Source organism: Macrobrachium nipponense, chromosome 16 (assembly GCF_015104395.2).
Source record: "Macrobrachium nipponense isolate FS-2020 chromosome 16, ASM1510439v2, whole genome shotgun sequence".
Taxonomy (NCBI): Eukaryota; Metazoa; Arthropoda; class Malacostraca; order Decapoda; family Palaemonidae; genus Macrobrachium; species Macrobrachium nipponense.
Window position 1 is genome coordinate 12,532,800 of NC_087209.1, and position 19,069 is coordinate 12,551,868.

The 19,069-nt window shown below is 39.7% G+C and overlaps 1 protein-coding gene across 1 annotated transcript in view; it reads right to left on the reverse strand.

Annotated features, from left to right (window-relative positions):
* The window catches only part of LOC135195575 (octopamine receptor beta-2R-like), a gene marked incomplete at its 5' end in the record, with an annotated part of 75,981 nt that extends 60,034 nt beyond the window's left edge, over positions 1–15,947 (reverse strand). The window contains 1 exon segment of the mRNA XM_064221876.1: positions 15,862–15,947.
* Between the last annotated feature and the right edge of the window lie 3,122 nt (positions 15,948–19,069).

The following is a 19,069-nucleotide window of genomic DNA, read 5'->3' on the forward strand; positions in this document are numbered from 1 at the left end:
AAAATCATATAAACGCTTGCAAATAGAGGTGTTCTGTATGGCATTTCTGGTTTGTTTTTTTAGTGGATTGATTATTGCAATAGGTGTAAGTACGTAAATGGACAATGGTCATAAGAGAATATGGGAAAGCAGATGAACTGAATGTTGCATAAATTGAGATATGTTAGGAGCTTTTCTCATTGGCTCGATTGAAATTGACTGAGGAAGGAAATTAGTAGTCATTTACTTTAATGCGTAAACAAGGTATATATATATATATATATATATATATATATATATATATATATATATATATATATATATATATATATTATATATATATATATATTTATTTATATATTATATATATATATTTATATATATATTATATATATATATATATATATTATATATATATTATATATATATATATATATACATATATATATATATACATATATACATATATATATACATATATATATATATATACATATATATATATATATATATATATATATATATAATATATATATATAATATATATATCTATATATTATATATATCAATTCAATTCCACAATGGTCCCGTGGGTGAAGTATATAAGAGATCCTCACGTGAAAATGAAAGGAGGAGGTACCAAGACTTTCAACTTTTATTCCAAAGTCATCTTCAGGGTACTGAACAATTTTAAGAGAACAACTTATACAAGAAAGCAACATGAGGCCACAAATAATAAAACAAGTCAACAACCTACTTAAGTATGCAAATAACATTGTTCAAAACAAAAAACATACTTAACGGAAATTATGTAGTTACTAAAATCATAGTACAAAACTATCTGTTTGTAAAATATCTACAACTTGTTTAACTTTTTAAATCATCAAGAATAAAACTTTTTTGTTAACAATTCGTCCATCTTTAAAAGACCATCGCTCATATTCATGTTATTAAAAGAACTAATGAGGCAACCTTCAACTAACAATCTGTCATGCATTGATGAACTTCTAAAAACGACTGTAGCTGAATTCCAGTCTATAGGGTGTTCAAATCCCTCACGTGGCCTCATGTTGCTTTCTTGTATAAGTTGTTCTCTTAAAAATTGTTCAGTACCCTGAAGATGACTTTGGAATAAAAGTTGAAAGTCTTGGTACCTCCTTTCATTTTCACGTGAGGATCTCTTGTATATATACAGGGTGTCTCAAAAAAATGTTACTCACTCTTAGAATTATGAGAAAACCTTTATTTATGACATAGAGCGAAATGAAATAGCATCGAATACATGAGACAAAATGTATTTGAAGAATCATGTTTGCGAATGTTTCAAATTGATGACCATGTATTCGATGCTATTTCATTTCGCTCTATGTCCATAAATAAAGGTTTTATACATGCGACTTACCCGGCAGATATATACTTAGCTATAGACTCCGTCGTCCCGACAGAATTCAAAACTCGCGGCACACGCTACCGGTAGGTCAGGTGATCTACCATTCCCAGCCGCTGGGTGGCGGAATCCCAACCATTCCCGTTTTTCTGAGCCAGATTTTCTCTGTCGCTGAGGCCGGCAACAACTGTTGTTTGGTCCTCTCCTGATGGAATTCTGCTCTTTTTGCCGAGAATTGGTTGGACTCATTTGGTGAAGTACTCTTGTTTATTCTCGGGATTGGCATACGCTTATTTTGGACTGGATTAGGACTTGGATTTGGTTTTTTTCTATTAGATGGCTGAAGTTAAAGTAACACCTAAGTTTTAGGGTTTGTGCAAGGGAAGAATGCAGAAACTAGGTTGTTTAAAGCAGAGGTAGATCCTCATACGCTTTGTAGAAATGTAGAGGTTCTGAATGTGCGGTTGATAGGAACTTGTGCTGAATGTGAAGGGCTTTCGGAGCAAGGATGGAAGGATTTAGCTTCTTATATTAAGAAAAGAGAGAAGGATAGAGCTAGGAAAGCGTCAGCTAGAAGCTCGAGTAGATCTTGTTCTTTTGAGCCTGAATCAGAGATTAACAAACTAGATGATGTTTCTCCATCAACCTCAGCCCCTTCTCCCTGTGTTGAATCTAAGGATTCATTTTCAGAAATGAATCAATGAGATCCTCGATCAGGGAGCTTCAGGAGCAGCTTAAAGCCATGGAAACACAAGGTAAGAGTGCAGTGAATACAGTGACCCCAGTGCAGTGGAGGGGGCGTCTGATCGGCTCCGCATTGCTCCTAGGCCTAGACCGCTTCCAAACTCCCAGGACCCAGGGAGGAGGAATGCAAAAGCCGCAGGGAGGATGTGGAGCATCCCCACGATCAGGCGTCCCTTCGGCAGACCCTGAAGTATCGACCCAGGCTGCCTTGGATAGCCGTAGAAAAGGCATCCTGGAAAGAGTGTTTTTCTGCGTCGGACTCCTCCTCGTCCAGGCGTGGATGGAGCTCTGCTTCGAAGTCTCGTCCTCTGAAGAGATCGTGGTAGCGCCGAAAGGAGAGCTTTTGATTCAGCCCAGAGCGATTTCCAGAGGATTTTCCTTCGACTAGTAAGAGGGCGAGAAGAACGCGTCTCCAGCGCCTCAGATCGACAAAGCTTTTCCTGCTTAATCTACAGGAGCAAATATCCTCCTTGGTAGGCGCGGGCTCTACATAAGGATTCGTCTCGAAGGAAAGACTCCTCCCTTCCAGTGAAGAGATCAAAATTATCGTCACCTGGTAGGAGAGAAGTTCCTCACTCTAGCAGGCGCTCGTCTCCGGAGAGACTCTCTCGTTCTCCCTTTAAACGATCCTCTCCTATCTATAGGAAGAAAGTTTCCCAGCGGTAGCCGCTCGCAGAGCAAGCGATCAGCTACGTCTCTTAGGAGAAGTCAGGAGTCGGACTCCTCTTCTGAGGATCAGGATAGGCGTCAAGAGCCTAAGAAGCAGGAGCTTGTGAGAAACACAGAACCTAGTAGGCGCCAAGAATATTACAGGCGTATAGAGCCTAACAGACGCCAGGAGTCTTGTGAGAGGCGTCAAGAGCCTACAAGGAGTCACGACAAGCGCCAGGAGTCAAGCAGGCGCCAGGAATCAAGCAGGCTTCAGGAGTCGAGCAGGCGTCAGGAGTCGGGTAGGCGCCAGGAGTCTAACAGACGCCAGGAGTCGAGCAGGCGTCAGGAGTCGAGTAGGCGCCAGGCGCCTTGTACGAGCTTAGGTCAGAGTAAGACCCCTTCGCACTTTATGAGTTCTTCGGAGAGTAGGAGCCCTTCACCTGGTAGGAAACAGGTTGCCTGAGAGAAGATCTCTGCGTTTAAGAGCTCTATTGCGCCTGTAGTAGCAAGGATTTGTCACAGTAAACGGAGCGACGTTCTTCTTCGTTTGACAGAAGTCCCTCGACAACTAAGAACCGCTCTTCTCCGAAAGGATCCCCGGCACGCCGGAGAATTAGAAGAAGTCTCGGATGAAGAATTACCTGTGGATGTGGTAGTCTCTGATTATAAGAGATTGTCCTTGTTGTTGTTGCAGGAGTTCGGAGATAAGCTGCAACCAGCGGATCCGCCCTCTCCAGGATCTTTGCTATCGAGCACGAAGTCTCCAAAGGCATCCTCATTTGTAAAAATGCGTCCAGCCCTTAGTATGAAAAAAGCATTCAAAGGATTTGGAGAATGGCTTAAGAATAAAAGAGAGGCGGGCAAGACTGTTTTTTCATGCCCCCCTTCAAAGTTGACGGGTAAACCTGGAAGATGGTACGATACCCAGGAACCCTATGGGCCTTAGGACTGCCATCATCGGCAGACGCAGATTACGCTTCCTTAGTAGATTCCTCAAGGAGGCGCGCTCTACTATCAGCAAAAGCTACTTGATGAATGTGTGAACTGGACCATCTACTAAAGGGACTCTTTAGGACGCTCGAAGTATTTAATTTTATGGACTGGGGCTTTGGGAGCCCTTGCGAAGAGAGCCCAAGATCCCGAATTTGTCACGATGGAAGAATTATCGAGTGTGTTATCGTGTCTGGACAGAGCGGTGATGGACGGTTCGGTGGAAGTGGCTGCTCTTTTTGGATCGGGAGTTTTGAAAAAGAGAGCAGTGTATGGGTCTTTCCTGTCCAAGTCAGTATCGCCTCTACAGAGGTCGGCCTTGCTATATTGCGCCGCTTCGAACCACCTTTTCCCACAGGACACGGTGAGGGATGTCGCAAATCTTTAGCTGGAAAGCCACACAGGATTTACTGACACAGTCAGCAAAGAGGTTCAAGGGCCGGCGGTTTCCTTTTCAAAAGAAGGATAAAGCACCTCTTCAGCAGCCCTCTCGAGGAGCCTCTTCCTCATCAAGAACCCCTTTTTAGAGGTAGAAGACCGGATACCAGAGGAAGACCTTCCAGGAGACCTGCGGGGAAGGCAAAATGAAGAAGAAGTCCTCCAGATAGCAGTAGGCGCCAGACTGTCGAAATTTGCCAGAGTCTGGGCGAAGAGAGGGGCGGACAGCTGGACCCTCTCGATCCTCGAGAGAGGATACCTCATCCCCTTCAGGGAATATCCTCCCTTAACAAGAACTCCAAGGGAGTTAACAGCGAGATACAACGATCCTGTCAAGAGTCAAGCTCTCCTGCAAGCAGTAGAACTTATGTTGCAGAAAAGGGCAATAGAACCGGTTCAAGATCTCCATTCACCAGGTTTCTACAACCGTCTATTCCTGGTACCAAAAGCCTCGGGCGGGTGAGGCCGTTCTGGACGTAAGTGCGCTGAACGTCTTTGTGATCAAGAAGAAGTTCTCGATGGAGACCTCTTCCTCTGTACTTTCTGCTCTTCGTCCAGGGGACTGGATGTATCCCTGGACCTTCAAGATGCATATTTCCATGTGCCAATTCATCCGGCATCAAGGAATACCTAAGATTCATGTCACAGGGAAGAGTGTTTCAATTTCGAGCGCTTTGCTTCGGACTTTCGACGGCCCCGCAAGTCTTCACGGGTATCCTAAGGAATGTGGCTCATTGGCTACATTTAGAGGGGATCAGAATTTCGATGTATTTGGACGACTGGCTAATACGAGCAAAGTCGAAGCAACAGTGTCTGGAGGACTTTCGATAACATTAAAGATGACGCAGTCATTGGGACTCCTAGTCAACCTCGAGAAGTCCCAGTTGGATCCCCAGCAGAACATAGTTTATCTGGGGATTCGGATGGATTCTCGGGGCTTTCTAGCGTCTCCGTCAACAGAGAGAATAGAACGCTGCCTTACAAAAGTGTCGGGATTTCTAGGGAAAGAACATTGTTCCGCGAGGGAATGGATGAGTTTGCTGGGAACCATTTCCTCGTTGGAACAGTTCGTTTCCCTAGGGAGACTGCACCTAAGACCACTTCAGTATTATCTGAAGGAGAACTGGGATCAAAGTTCTCAGGACCTAGAAGAGTCATTCAGGATAACGGACAAGGTCAAACAAGATCTTCGGTGGTGGTTAGACCCGAAGAAACTCGGTCAAGGAATATCCTTGCATATAAAGAGCCCTCTCCGAGCGTTGTTTGCAGACGCATCGGACGTAGGGTGGGAGCAACGTTGGATTCGCAAGAAGTGTCGGGAACCTGGGAAGCGGAGCTCAGGTGTCCTGGCACATAAAAAAACAAAAAGGAACTGAAAGCCATTCACCTAGCTCTCTTGCACTTTCAAGAACAGATATTAGGATCGATCATTCAGGTCAATTCAGACAACACGACAGCCCTAGCTATATCAGGAAGCAAGGGGGACTCATTCATTCTCCCTTTACGAGACAGCGAGGGAGTTGTTGCTTTGGGCGCAAGAGAAGCAGATCTCTCTTCTAACGAGATTTATTCAGGGAGAGAGAAATGTTCGAGCGGATCTGCTAAGCAGAAGAGACCAAGTGCTCCCCACCGAATGGACTCTCCACCCTCAAGTGTGCGATCAGTTATGGGGGTTATGGGGAAGGCCGAACGTAGACTTGTTCGCAACCAACTGGAACAAGAGGTTGGAGAATTATTGCTCCCCCATCGCGGATCCAAGAGCAATAGCGATAGACGGTCTCCTCATGGACTGGAAGGGAATAGACGGGTACGCTTTTCCCCCTTCAAACTGGTAGGGGAAGGTAATAAGAAAGTTTTGCCTCCTCAGAGGGAACGAAATTAACTTTGATCGCCCCCTTTTGGCCCGGCCCGCCCTAGATTGGGTGACAAGAGTTGCTGGAGTGGATAGTGGATCTTCCCAGATCGCTCCCACTAAGGAGCGATCTTCTCAAACAACCCCACTTCGACAGGTATCACAAAAACCTACCCCCTACCTCTAAGTCTGACTGCCTTCAGACTATCGAAGGACTCGTTAGAGCGAGGGGTTTTCTCGCGAAGCTTCAAAAGCAATCGCAAGAGCCAGGAGACCATCACATTACGGGTGTACCAGTCGAAGTGGGAAGTGTTTAGAAGATGGTGCAGGACGCATGAGCTATCCCTTCTTCCAGTACCTCTATAACCGACATTGCAAATTTTCTTCTTTACCTGAGAAGAAGTGTGGCCTAGCGGTATCTACGACAAGGGGTATAGAAGTATGCTGGCCTCGGTGTTTAGGCATAGGGGTCTGGAGGTGTCGGACAATAAGGATCTACATGACCTTATTAGGTCTTTCGAGACCTCAAAAAGTCAGATTAATAAAAATCCCAGTTGGAACTTGGATAGTGCTGCATTACTTGATGTCTGAAAGATTCGTACCTTCCAATAATTGTTCTTTTAGGGATTTGACGAGGAAATCTCTATTCCTGTTCGCCTTAGCCACGGCAAAAAGGGTGAGTGAACTTCAAGCGTTAGAGGGCAGAGTGGGGTTTAAGAAGGAGGCTGCAATTTGCTCTTTTAAGCCTCTCTTCTTAGCCAAGAACGAAAACCCATCAAAACCGTGGCCTAGAAAGCTTCGAAGTGAAGGCACTCTCTCTTACGGGGAAGAAAAGGAAAAGACCCTTTGTCCAGTAAGAGCGCTAAAATTTTATCTACAAAGAAAGTCTCTTTTGGGAGGTACGCAGGAAAGTCTTTGGTGTTCGGTCAAAGATCCTACAAGACCAATATCGAAAAACGCCCTTACGTTTTTTTCATAAAAACGACTGTTATTAAGGAAGCGCATCTTAAATGTGGTGAAGAACAATTTAAACTCCTCAGGTAAAGCACACGAAGTGAGGGCCATAGCAACCTCAATGGCTTTTCATAAAACGTGGTCCCTTCAAAATCTAATTGAATCCACGTATTGGAAGTGTAACTCAGTGTTCGCCTCTCACTATCTAAAGGATGTGAGAGTTACTTATGAGAAGTGCTTTTCACTGGGAGCATATGTGTCCGCGGATTTAGTGCTGGGAGGAGGAGCTGAGGTTAATCCTAATTAGTTAGGTTATGTAATTTTAAACATTATGATGTTTGGTTTTTATGGTTGACTGAAAAGAGGGTATAGGAAGAACCCTTTTCAGTTTCTTAGATTTAACATGGTTAGAGAGGTCAGGTGGTCGGGATTAACTTTTGGTCTCCTCGTTGTGCATATGTAAAGCCTAAATCGCTGTCATGTAAGAGGGCTAGCCCCCATTGATAAGATACAGGTCAGGCTCTGCCATGTAAGCGGGTAAGCCCCATTGGTACGATCCATGCAGGTTCTGTCGCGTAAGCCGGGTCTAGCCCCCATTGACATGATCCAGAAGGGCTGTTCGGTCATAGGTGGTTTACCTCACTGAAGCTCTTGAGGCAGGCAGACTAAATGACAGTAATCATGAAGTCTTCAGCCCAAACAGGTAAGAACCAAGGATTGATATCCTACAACAATTGTTGTTTCCCGTTATTAGAATTTGTTTATATATATAGCTGTCTCTCGTCCTCCACCAAGGGTGTCAATCAGCTAAGTATATATCTGCCGGGTAAGTCGCATGTATAAAAATGATATTGTTAAGATACAATAAAGTTTTATACATACTTACCTGGCAGATATATACGATTAAGGGCCCACCCAGCCTCCCCTCAGGAGACAGGTGTAAGAGAAAATCTGGCTCAGAAAACGGGAATGGTTGGGATTCCGCCACCCAGCGGCGGAAATGGTAGATCACCTGACCTACCGGTAGCGTGTGCCGCGAGTTTTGAATTTCTGTCGGGACGACGGAGTCTATAGCTAAGTATATATCTGCCAGTAAGTAGGGTAATAAACGTTATAAAACAAGTATGGTATAAAACTTTATTGTATCTTAACAATATCATTTTTCTCATAATTCTAAGAGTGAGTACATTTTTTTTTGAGACACCCTATATATATATATATATATATATATATTATATATATATATATATATATCTATATATATATATATATATATCACATACATAATGTGTGCATATACTATATTATATGTATAATGTATATCTATATACACATACGAATATATCTATTATATTCAGACTAATGGATAAAATGTTGTACTAATCCGGATACCTGACAGGTTCTCCCTTCCACCGAATGTCTGGGCCCATATTTTGCTTAATTACATGCTGTTTCAGACGCTCGTAGATTTCAATTCACTACGAATCTCCTGTGATTGATTGCTAAAGCCGTTAACCTACTATACATATGGATGAGAGTAAAGGATAAGGCATTCTCATCCTTATTGATTAGGTGCGAAAGAGCCATAATGATTCTGCTTTAAATGCTGATCAGGTGCGGTGAAAAATGGGGTGATGGAAAAGGTTTTTTATATATATTTTTTTTTTTTTTTTTTTTTTTTGTAATTTCGAGCTAGTCGTTAAAGAAAATGGGGGATCTTGATGTAAGTATTGGGAGTAAGACAGCGGTGTGTGTAGTACGTGTGTTTGTGTGTGTGTGTGTGTTTATTTTTTTAACTTTCCTGTTTCAGGAAACTTTTGCAATAGGAGTTCGCCTTCTTCCTTTGGCCGTTGGTGATATTGGCCTTCAAAGGCGTCTTTCAGGAGTCTGTGCAAGCCTCTCACATGTTGCATTCTCATGTCTGATTTTACTGTAGTTAGGTATACGAGCTTCACTGTCATACTTGGACATTTTTATAGCATTTCTCTTACTTTTATTCCTGCAGCGTCAATTTGGTAATGCCACCCTATTATATATAAGGATAATTCCTCAAAACTATTGAATGTATAAGATATTTCTATTCCCGTTCATTTTTACTCACTAACGAATGGTTGAAACGGCTGTTGTATGTTACTATCTTCGCTTTAAAAAAACGACTTGTGCGTTCAGCTTTTTGCAGGGTTCCTTGAATTGTCGTTGAACACTGCCTATGTATTAAAAAGAACCTGTTAGCCTATGATGAAGATAAACTTTTATCGGTTAGCATTAAAGCATCATCGCCTTCGGGTGTACGGAAAGGTAGAGAGAACCGAGATGACTGCGCTTTGAGAAGAATGAGATAATTTCACTTGTCTTGTCATTAGGTCCTGTAGCTAACTGGGCTAATTAAGGCCCTACCTACTTCCCCCAATCACCGGCCCTTCCTGGTATAAGCCACTTATAACGTCATAATCGACACTTCTGGCAGTAATCGGTATTTATAGTCACCGGTATTTCGCGTAGGATAAGCCTTGCTTTGTTCGGTAAATCGTATTTGCGTAACGTGCCGTAATTCCTTTGAAATCCGTGTTTAACGAAATAAGCCGTATTTGCTTAATCATCCTATTTTCGTAGTAATACGCTTATTGCCAAACAAGTGCTTCAGACATCGTTCACACCGGATAACACTACATCAGCTTCAAGATTCTCTTTAATAAAACAGGTCCCTTCTTCCTTTGCCCCTTGAATCGTCTGGGTTTTGTTCTCGGAGAGTCAAAGACTTCGAATATTGCCACAGATTACCATCGTTTTTTACCCGAAGGATGAAGAGAACGAGCGAAAACTTATTGCAATTTGGAGTGGAAAATCGCAGTTGAATTTGTTTGACCCATATGGATCGTTCAGATCCCTTTTCATTCACTCAGTTTTGGAAGTTTTTTGACGTATTTTAAAGTCTTCGAAATCTATGGTGCATATTATATCATTTTCATAGGCAGTTCTTTGGGTTGACTTTAAGGGGGGCGAGGGTGCTAGAGGCTGAATTGATTTAAAGTATGGATCGAAGGCCGAAGTGTTCTAATGTTTCATTTTCATTTATGAGAAATTATTCTCTACATTTCGTCAAGAAATTCGAGGAAATTATGGCATGGTAATATCCTTGTCTCAGCACGGCGCTTCCTCAATTTAGGTCTGCTATTTGTCAGCAAACAGATATTCTTTCAAACAGCAGTGGATATTTTATGTCGATGATCATGAGTCCGGAAATAATAGAAGTATTTTGCTGATTTAATTCCCAGTCCATCTCTTAAATGTTATCTACTGGTATATCTAGTTCCTCGTAGGACGAGTGCATTACGTGCTCGCCTACCAATTCGGTAGTCCGAAGTTCGATTTCCCGCTCTGCCAACGTGGAACCTGTTGAATTTGTTTCTGGCGATTAGAAATTCATTTCTCGATATAATGTGGTTCGGATCCCACATTAAGCTGTAGGTCCCGCTGTTACGTAACCAATTGGTTCCTAGCCACGTAAAAAAATATCTAATAATCCTTCGCTCCAGCTCTGGCAGAGCGAAAACCACCTCAGTTAACCACCTCATTGTCTGGTTAAACTAAGATATACCTCCGTAGGGGGTTAGTGTCGTCAGTGGACCTCATGCGGTGCACTGTAGGCATTACTTAAGGTTTTTTGCAGCGTACCTTCGGCCCCCTAGCTGCAACCACTTTTCGTTTCTTTTACTGTACCTCCCTCCATATGCTCTTTCTTCATCTTACTTTCCACCCTCTCCTAACACTTGATTCATAGTGCAACTGTTGAGGTTTTCCTCCTGTTACACCTTTCAAACTTTTTACTGTCAATTTCCATTTCAGAATGACCTCCTAGGTCTTAGTGCTTGGCCTTTGGCCTAAATTCTATATTCAACTCAACTCAAAGTAAGATATAGGTACTCAACTTTTCTACTTGTATACTATCTGTATATTGTTATGACTCGAGTTCTTGATATTCCGTAAGTTATCCATCTTGGTCCTTAGATTAAGTATTCATTCATTTCACTCCCCGCACTGATAAAGGCCGCTTCACTTTTTGTTTCCACAAAAACTGGAACATCTGGAAAGGGGAGGTTCACCGTCGGCCAAGAACCCGACGACGCTAGACACAAAAAGGCCTGGGATGGATCGAGGTAAGGGCCTTTCACTCACAAAGCCGTCAATCTTGTCGTCGATCATTCCTGGAAATCAATCACCGGCCTCGACTTCCCCAGGCCAATCACCGTCGCGTTTACAGTACCTCCGGCAAGGAAAGTGATGTATAGGTATCATGGAAAAGGGGGTTGGGGGGGTGGGTGTGGGGGGGATGGGCGGCGGGGGGTGGTCTTTCATGGCTAGAAATTAGTGGCGAAGTATTTTCTTCTTCTGCTGTATTCTGTAGGTGGACTTTAGAATATTTTGTATACCTTCCTTGCTTGAGATGATAGTGAAATTTGAGAGAGAGAGAGAAAATAATTTTTACCACTGGGGCTTTTAATGAATATTATTTAAGTATATGACAACAAACACACACACCAAGGAGAGAGAGAGAGAGAGAGAAGAGAGAGAGAGAGAGACCCTCCATCCATCCAAATTATTTGTGAATCTCGTGCTTTTACTTGGCTGTCGAAACACGATTCCGTCGTTACTGAAAGAGAAACACGAAGGGAATATTTACACAATGCCAGGGATTGGTTGAGGAGAAGGAAGGTTCCCCCTCTTAACAAGTCTCTTGGAGGAAATAGTCTTCGCTGGTGGACGCCCATTGGTTTGAAATATGGAAAAGTACCCCTCAAGACGTCTTTCCGGTCTCTTGAATCGATGTTTGGGGTGAGATACTTCAACGCATTAAACTCCTCATCTCGATATGTAATAGATGATTTTCTATGTGCTTGTGTGAAATAATTATGTAGATTTGCATTTCACTTAGTTTTAGTTGATGTTCATAACACTTGAGAGGAGATGGTGACTTTGAATTGAAGTTTTATTGTTTATATTTTGTTTCTGTAATTTATTTTCTTAAATGGTTGGTCCTTGGTCCGATCACTTCGATTGATATCTGGATCTTGATATCGGGGCTCAAAAATTTCATAAAGTCTTCATGATGAGATATTACGAATTCTTTCTCCTTCATACTGCGTAGTTTCAGTTCCTGGTATTTGATTTCTCACTCGAATCTTGTCCACGACATGGCCTGGCGTAACCTATATAACACATACACATTATATTTTATATAAATTAATAGTGTATATATATATATAATAGATATATATATATATATATATATATATATATATTTTCCCTTCGGTTAACATATATGAAAAAATATTAATTCCGAGGTAGAGCGAATCGGATATTTAAGGACATTTGTAGCTTAATGCATAGTATATATGGAGCACGGTGATATGATAAAACTTATGTATATATATATATATATATATATATATATATATATATATATATATATATATATATATATATATATATATCTATATATAATATATATATATATATATATATATATATATATATATATATATATATTTTGTGTGCGCGCTAGAATATATAACCCCTACATACCCCTTATCATAGAACCCAATAATTTCCAATATCTGCTCTTTATTTGCCACCGATGTCTACCGCATATTGACCTGGATACCGCATCGTTCGTGCTAAAAATGGTAGTATGGGGTGTAGGGGAACTATGAGGAATTTGGATAGGCCCCGGCCTCGCTGTCAAAAGAAGGGAATTGATTGAAATAGTCTATTTATATCCAGAAACGACATGGTAGTGTGCGTGAGAATGGCTTCAGATTGAAATTGTCGGCATAGTAGGTCGGCTGTGTGCAGTGAAATTGTATTTTACGAAGCTATCACTGTTAATGCAATATTCTCCTTAAAGCATTCTAGGAATGTTCACTGAATATGGCGCATAGGTGAAATAAAATTCAATTTAATTCATTGACTATAAGAGAAAATTACTGAGAAATTCTGTAACTTAAGTTTTTTTTTCTTTACGAATTGATGCCGTTTATTTAGGCCATATTCTTGTTATGTATTTAAGAAGTTATGTTTTATTCGTTATATGCATGGTACTTTCTCTTCATATTTTGTTTAATGCCTTTGCTCATGTTTACTCTAGATCCGACGTATTTCCTTAATATTTTTCACATTTATAACGTGCTTTCTATCGGTGTTTTAATATCGGTTTGTTTTATAGAGTTTATAGAACAAGTTGTATTTGCTCGAATGAATTAAGTAAGCATTTATTCTTTTTGTTACAGTTCAGAAGTTAAGTGTTGATCATACTCAGAGTACACATGGTTTCAATTTATGTATGTCTATTCTTAGTAATATTTAAATTTGTAATATATATACGTGTATATATACATACACACACACACACACACACACACACACACATATATATATATATATATATATATATATATATATATATATATATATACTATATATATATATATATAACAACTACCCCTCCGTCCAGACCTTTCCATGGACGTGCTTCCCCTGACAATTAAACTTCAGTGTTGCAGGTTTAGTTATTCTCGTATATTCCTCATGAATGTTGTGTTCATGACCCATTTTAAAAGTTGGGTATTTTCTGATTTTTTTTTTTTTCATTTTATTCTGTCGTTTGTGTGTGTGTGTGTTTTATTTATTTATTTACTCATTTGCTTATTTATTTATTTTTTGTTTTCAACGTTTTCAAGGCTTAAACTCAAGCTCAAGTTATGGTTTTTGGTTAGTGTTAAATGAGGTTGGTCGGATGACACCAGGCGCTTTATTTTACGACTGGTCGTGAGTGAGTTAAAGTGTGTTTCGTGGTATGAGACTTTGTGCGGACCTGTGAATTCATACGACTAACTGGGATGGAGACTCTATCAAAAGAATGCCATTACCGATTTTATAAATCTGCCTAGTCGGAAAACAAAACAAACCAGACATAGGCATATTTGAACGAAAACCTAGAAAATGGGAAGTTTTGGAACGAGTAATGGGAACATAATGGTCTTAATGTATAATTATGGATAATAAGTAATGTATAGTTGAGAAGGTGTAAATATGAGGTAGAGAGCAATTTTTAAAAGAATTTTAAGAAGAATAGATGAAGACATAATAAGTAATGCAGAATATGAAACTTTTCTATGAAGTATGTTTATTGTTTTTGTCAAAAAAATAAAATAAAATAACATAGAAAAATTATCACCTCTGAATAAGATCAAAATCATTCCAGATGAGCACTGAAACTATTGAATTTGTATGAATAATACATCTTTTTCGGGGGAAAAGAATGAACAAAAATAAGGAACATGGCAGTCGGGGAATTTCGACAATACTCCGGAGGCGTGTCGTCAGTAGTGGAGATGATATTGGCATACCGCCCTTAACCGGGGCACGTTTATTTTTATTCTTCATATTTTGCAAGAGTTTCGTGCAATAACCCCGATGTGGAATGCAATTCCTCACACCACGTCCCAGTTGCTCCATCCTGTCTTAATATCACCTTTTCCGCCCATCCTCTCTCAAGAAACTACATCCTTCGGCCGCAGTGCCTCAGTGGCGTGGTTGGTATGGTGTTGGCATGCTACCTCGGTGGCCGATTCTCGAGCATTCTATTGAGGTGTTAGAGATGTGCATTTCTAGTGATAGAAGTTCACTCTCGACGTGGTTCGGAAGTCACGTAAAGCCGTTGGTTCCGTTGCTGAAAAACCGCTGGTTCCATGCAACGTAAAAACACCATACAAACAAACAAACACCCTTCGGCCGAGAAAGTGAAGGATAGGGTGATATTTTTCCATTGTGGGAATTACTGGAGCCCAATCCTACTCGGTAACCCTATCCTATAGGATGGAGAAGCTTAGGATGTTGTGATGGAAGAGCTTTTAATCCATCTACACCCACTTCCTCTTAGGGAAGTAGTGCCATCAGTGCACCTCACTTATCGCACTGTAGGCATTACTTGAGGTTCTTTTACAGTGTCCCTTCGGCCCCTAGCTGCAACCTTTGTCATTCCTCTTACTGTACCTTCGTACATATTCTCTTTCTTCCGTCTGCTAACAATTGTTTCATGGTGCAACTGCTTTGAGGTTTTCCTCCTGCTACACCTTTCATATTGCCTACACAATCAATTTCCCTTTCAGTGCTGAATGACCTCATAGGTCCCAGGGCTTGGCCTTTGGGCCTAATTGAAGTACTGTCTAAATCAAAGATAATTATCCCGTGCAGTTCCCTTTGTATTTCGGTACCAACATCGCATCCCACGCCATTGGCTGATGAGGCAACTTAATGTAGGAGATTTGGGAAGTGGGTTAAGGGGCTTGGGTGGCAAGCGGGTGGGTTGGGGGGGAGGGGGGGGTGGTGGGTTGGGGGTGCTTGGTGATGGTCACTTTTTGGTAAGAGTAAAAAACATTGGAAGTTTTCGCAATAGTTTGCTTTACACACAAACACACACACACACATATATATATATTATATATATATATATATAAGTTTATTATATATATATATATATAATATATATTATATATATATATATATATATGATATATATATATATATATATATATATATATATTATATAATACATATATATATAATATATATAAATATTATCTATATGTATTATATATATATATATATAATATATTAGATAAAATATTATACCAAGAATAAAAAGTATATGCATTTGTTTTATATACATACCGTGTTAAATGTTAGATGACTTTCCTTCGTAGAAACTTTTATAGTCATCGAAATTTAATTGAAATTTCATCTGTGTAACTTTAGAAGTTACCTAATTGTAGTAAACGTAAAACTGGGTATTTACCGAGACACTTACCTATGCTAGAGCAGCAGCTATTCTTCCGGTAGGGAGGTATAGCCTCTGTAGCACCCTTATTCTTGGCAGAAGGGTCCGAAGTCTCCCTGGGCAAATAAAAAAATACATTAATTATGGAAAACGGTAAGTAATTTCGTTCCTTAAAATAAGATAAGTAATAGTGTTGAGGTGTTTTCTTATAATTATCAACAGGGGGGAAAAATAAAATTTTTCAAGACTTGAAGTTTTAGCCATGACACTTTTATTTTGTAATTATCAGAAGATAATAAGATCAAGACGTGAACGCGCCCTCTACTTCTTGAAATTTTCTGCCTAAAAGTTCTTTTATTGTTCCCTTATATCAACATCCTTTAACCTAACTTGAGGAGACCTTCAAGAAGAGATTAGTACCTATGATGCTGTCGCGCCTTTAACTGCTTCAATTCACGATCGTTGTAGAAAAACACTTTTTACTTCTTTTGTTGAAAAGTTAATTGTCACATCCACATTTTTTAGAATGAGTTTTTATTATAACAATTTCCAGTCTTCATAGAGCAAGAATTGTAATATATCGTTCCACTGTGATAAAAATGCTATGTTAATGATTGCACAATCGAATGGAAATAGTTTACAATCGTGTTGGTAGACTTGTAGATTATATTAAACCTAATTTATCTCTCAATCATAGCCCTTTAAAGATATTTAAATGAACGTTCGAGGTGAATAAATGTGACTCTACTTCAATTATGAGTTCATGTATTACCCAGCAAGAATTCAGAATATTTCTCGTGTTATTCAGATGGAAACGTTTTACTATATTTTGGATGTCCAAGATGTTTGCAGAATTTTGAACCTTAAGGATGTCATCAATTGCATTTTCGAAAAACTAAATGTCAGTTATCATTGTTTCTTTGTTTTCCTGAGTTTCCGTAGTTATCCCTTTGAAATGGAAGGGGGGTTGGGAGTAAAGTGCATATTGCTATTCAGATTTAATTTTTCTTTGTTTTTTCCTCTGTCTAGGGCTTGGTAAGAGCATCACGTTGGTCGTGCCTCGTATGTAATTAAACAGGCATATTGGTAGGTCTTATTCGTTAGTTTGGAACCGGAGGAAAGTGTATCGTGTATGGAAAAAATATATAAAAAAATATTATTAGAAAATGTATCTCACAAATACAATATAATTTAATTTCATATGAATCAGACCATGGATCTTATATGGAGAAATAAAATGACAGGAACAATGGGGTAGTAGCAGACTATATATTGAAGGAGTAATTTAAGATATATGGAGAGATTTCCAAAAAAGTAAAACTATTTGATAAACCTTCTTTAACCGCCAGTCTTTTCTTGTGTTACTATTCGCATTTGATTCACGTTTCGTTAAAAGTTTATTTAGAAGGAAATGAAATGTAAAACTTAAAAAAAATGTAATCCTCTTATCGTGATCCGAAACCTCAAGCAGAATATTGGAAATAGAATCAGAATGTAATCCGTAGAGCAAAATTCTTTGCACATGGAGTTCGTATCTTTGTGTTGATGCCCACATGTTGTTTAAACGTCTTTATTTGTGTTTACTCTTTCAGTTCTTTGTTAAAAACTAATTTCTCTTAAGGTGATCTACTTATATGAAGAAAGGTTTGTGCCTCCAGTATGTTAGAGTATTGGTTAATAAGAAAAGCATTTTACTAAATCCTGGTAGAAACAACGTTTTCAGATCTATTTCTCTAGGTCGGCATAACTTGTTCTCCTGATATAATGTCTTTGTTGTTTTGACCCGATTTTTAAGATACTGTATTGTTCTCCTGCTCATTGTTTCTTAGCGGCTGTAACCTGTTTTGTGAAATAGTATATTTCACAGTTTCAACTATGCCAACGATGTAGGGAAAATGTAATGTTTTTAACGATGTCTGATTGATCGAATATCTCTTGTCAGAAGGAATTGACTCCGTAGGTTTTGCAGAAAAGATACATTTGGTGACTCCTTCCAGCTGATGATCTTGAGGTGGATATAAGGGTTATGATAGCCATATGAGAAATCGTAAATTACAAATAAGACTTGTGTGACCATGCTGATCGCGTTGCTTAGTTGAGTTATTCTTTGTACCTGGTGTTCTTACTTCTTAAGAATTAATCTGGTCAGTATAACATGCTGTACTTCTGATCTTGAATATTGTCATATATTGCATAATATTGTCGTATATTTGTAGCCTGTTGTTTTTTATGGCCTGTCCACACTAGCGGAAATGCCCGTCGGGCACTTCCAGCAGTTGATATTTTCTCTTGCCTCTGAAGCAGTGTTACCAGACAATCGCATCATTCTGGCTACATACTCGGTTGGTCAGTAGAGTGGAACGGTTATGGGAACAGAGTTTGCCTATCAGAAAGTGCCCGCTAGTCTTACATAGTCTTTTACTCCTGACCTGTTTGTGATATTGTCACTTAAGTGGGTCACCACTGACAATACACAGAAATGGTTTACATATCATAGTTCGTTTGGGAGAGTGTTGTGTGTATTTTCGTCATCAGCCGTAGGCCAGCGCAGAAAAGTGATATCTGTAAATGGAACTTTTTTTATATAATTGTATTAGGCCCTTTCCTTTTACGAGAATTTTAATATGCATACACATAGACACATTGACACAAAATTTCCAGTAATATTCAGTTTCGATTGAGAAACAAAAAATGTTGATACTCTCACGACCCCAACTTCAAAAAATTTAGAAAGAAGAAAAACTCAAAGGTAAACAACTCAGTCGACTTTGTCCGGAAAATGTTGATGCCATAAAAGGGCGTCATTATGGCTCAGTCGAGACTGCTCTGACAGCAAGAACAATAAACAGAGACATAAACTTCCGGCCTGAATTACAGAGCTGAATGAATCGTGTTTATTGGTACCAAGAGCGAATCGACTCCGACGGCATTCCGATAAGTGGCTTTGAGAAGTAAATATCATTCCGTCCGACGTAGATCTCGTTTTATGGATAGTTGCTGTTATTTATTTGTTGCCGTTTATACTGTGGAGGGCCGGAATGGTCGAAGCGGTTTAAAAATTTCGGAATGGTCTTGTGAAATGCTATTGTAAATGCGTTTGTCTTTTTTTATTGTCAGATTATGGGGCAGTTACTTTCTGTAAATGCCATAAAGTTGAAATTCCTGGATTTACGAGGGCTGTGAATTTTCACGTTTAAGAGGAAGTACAGTGAATGGTCAATAAAACGTACTGGCTGGG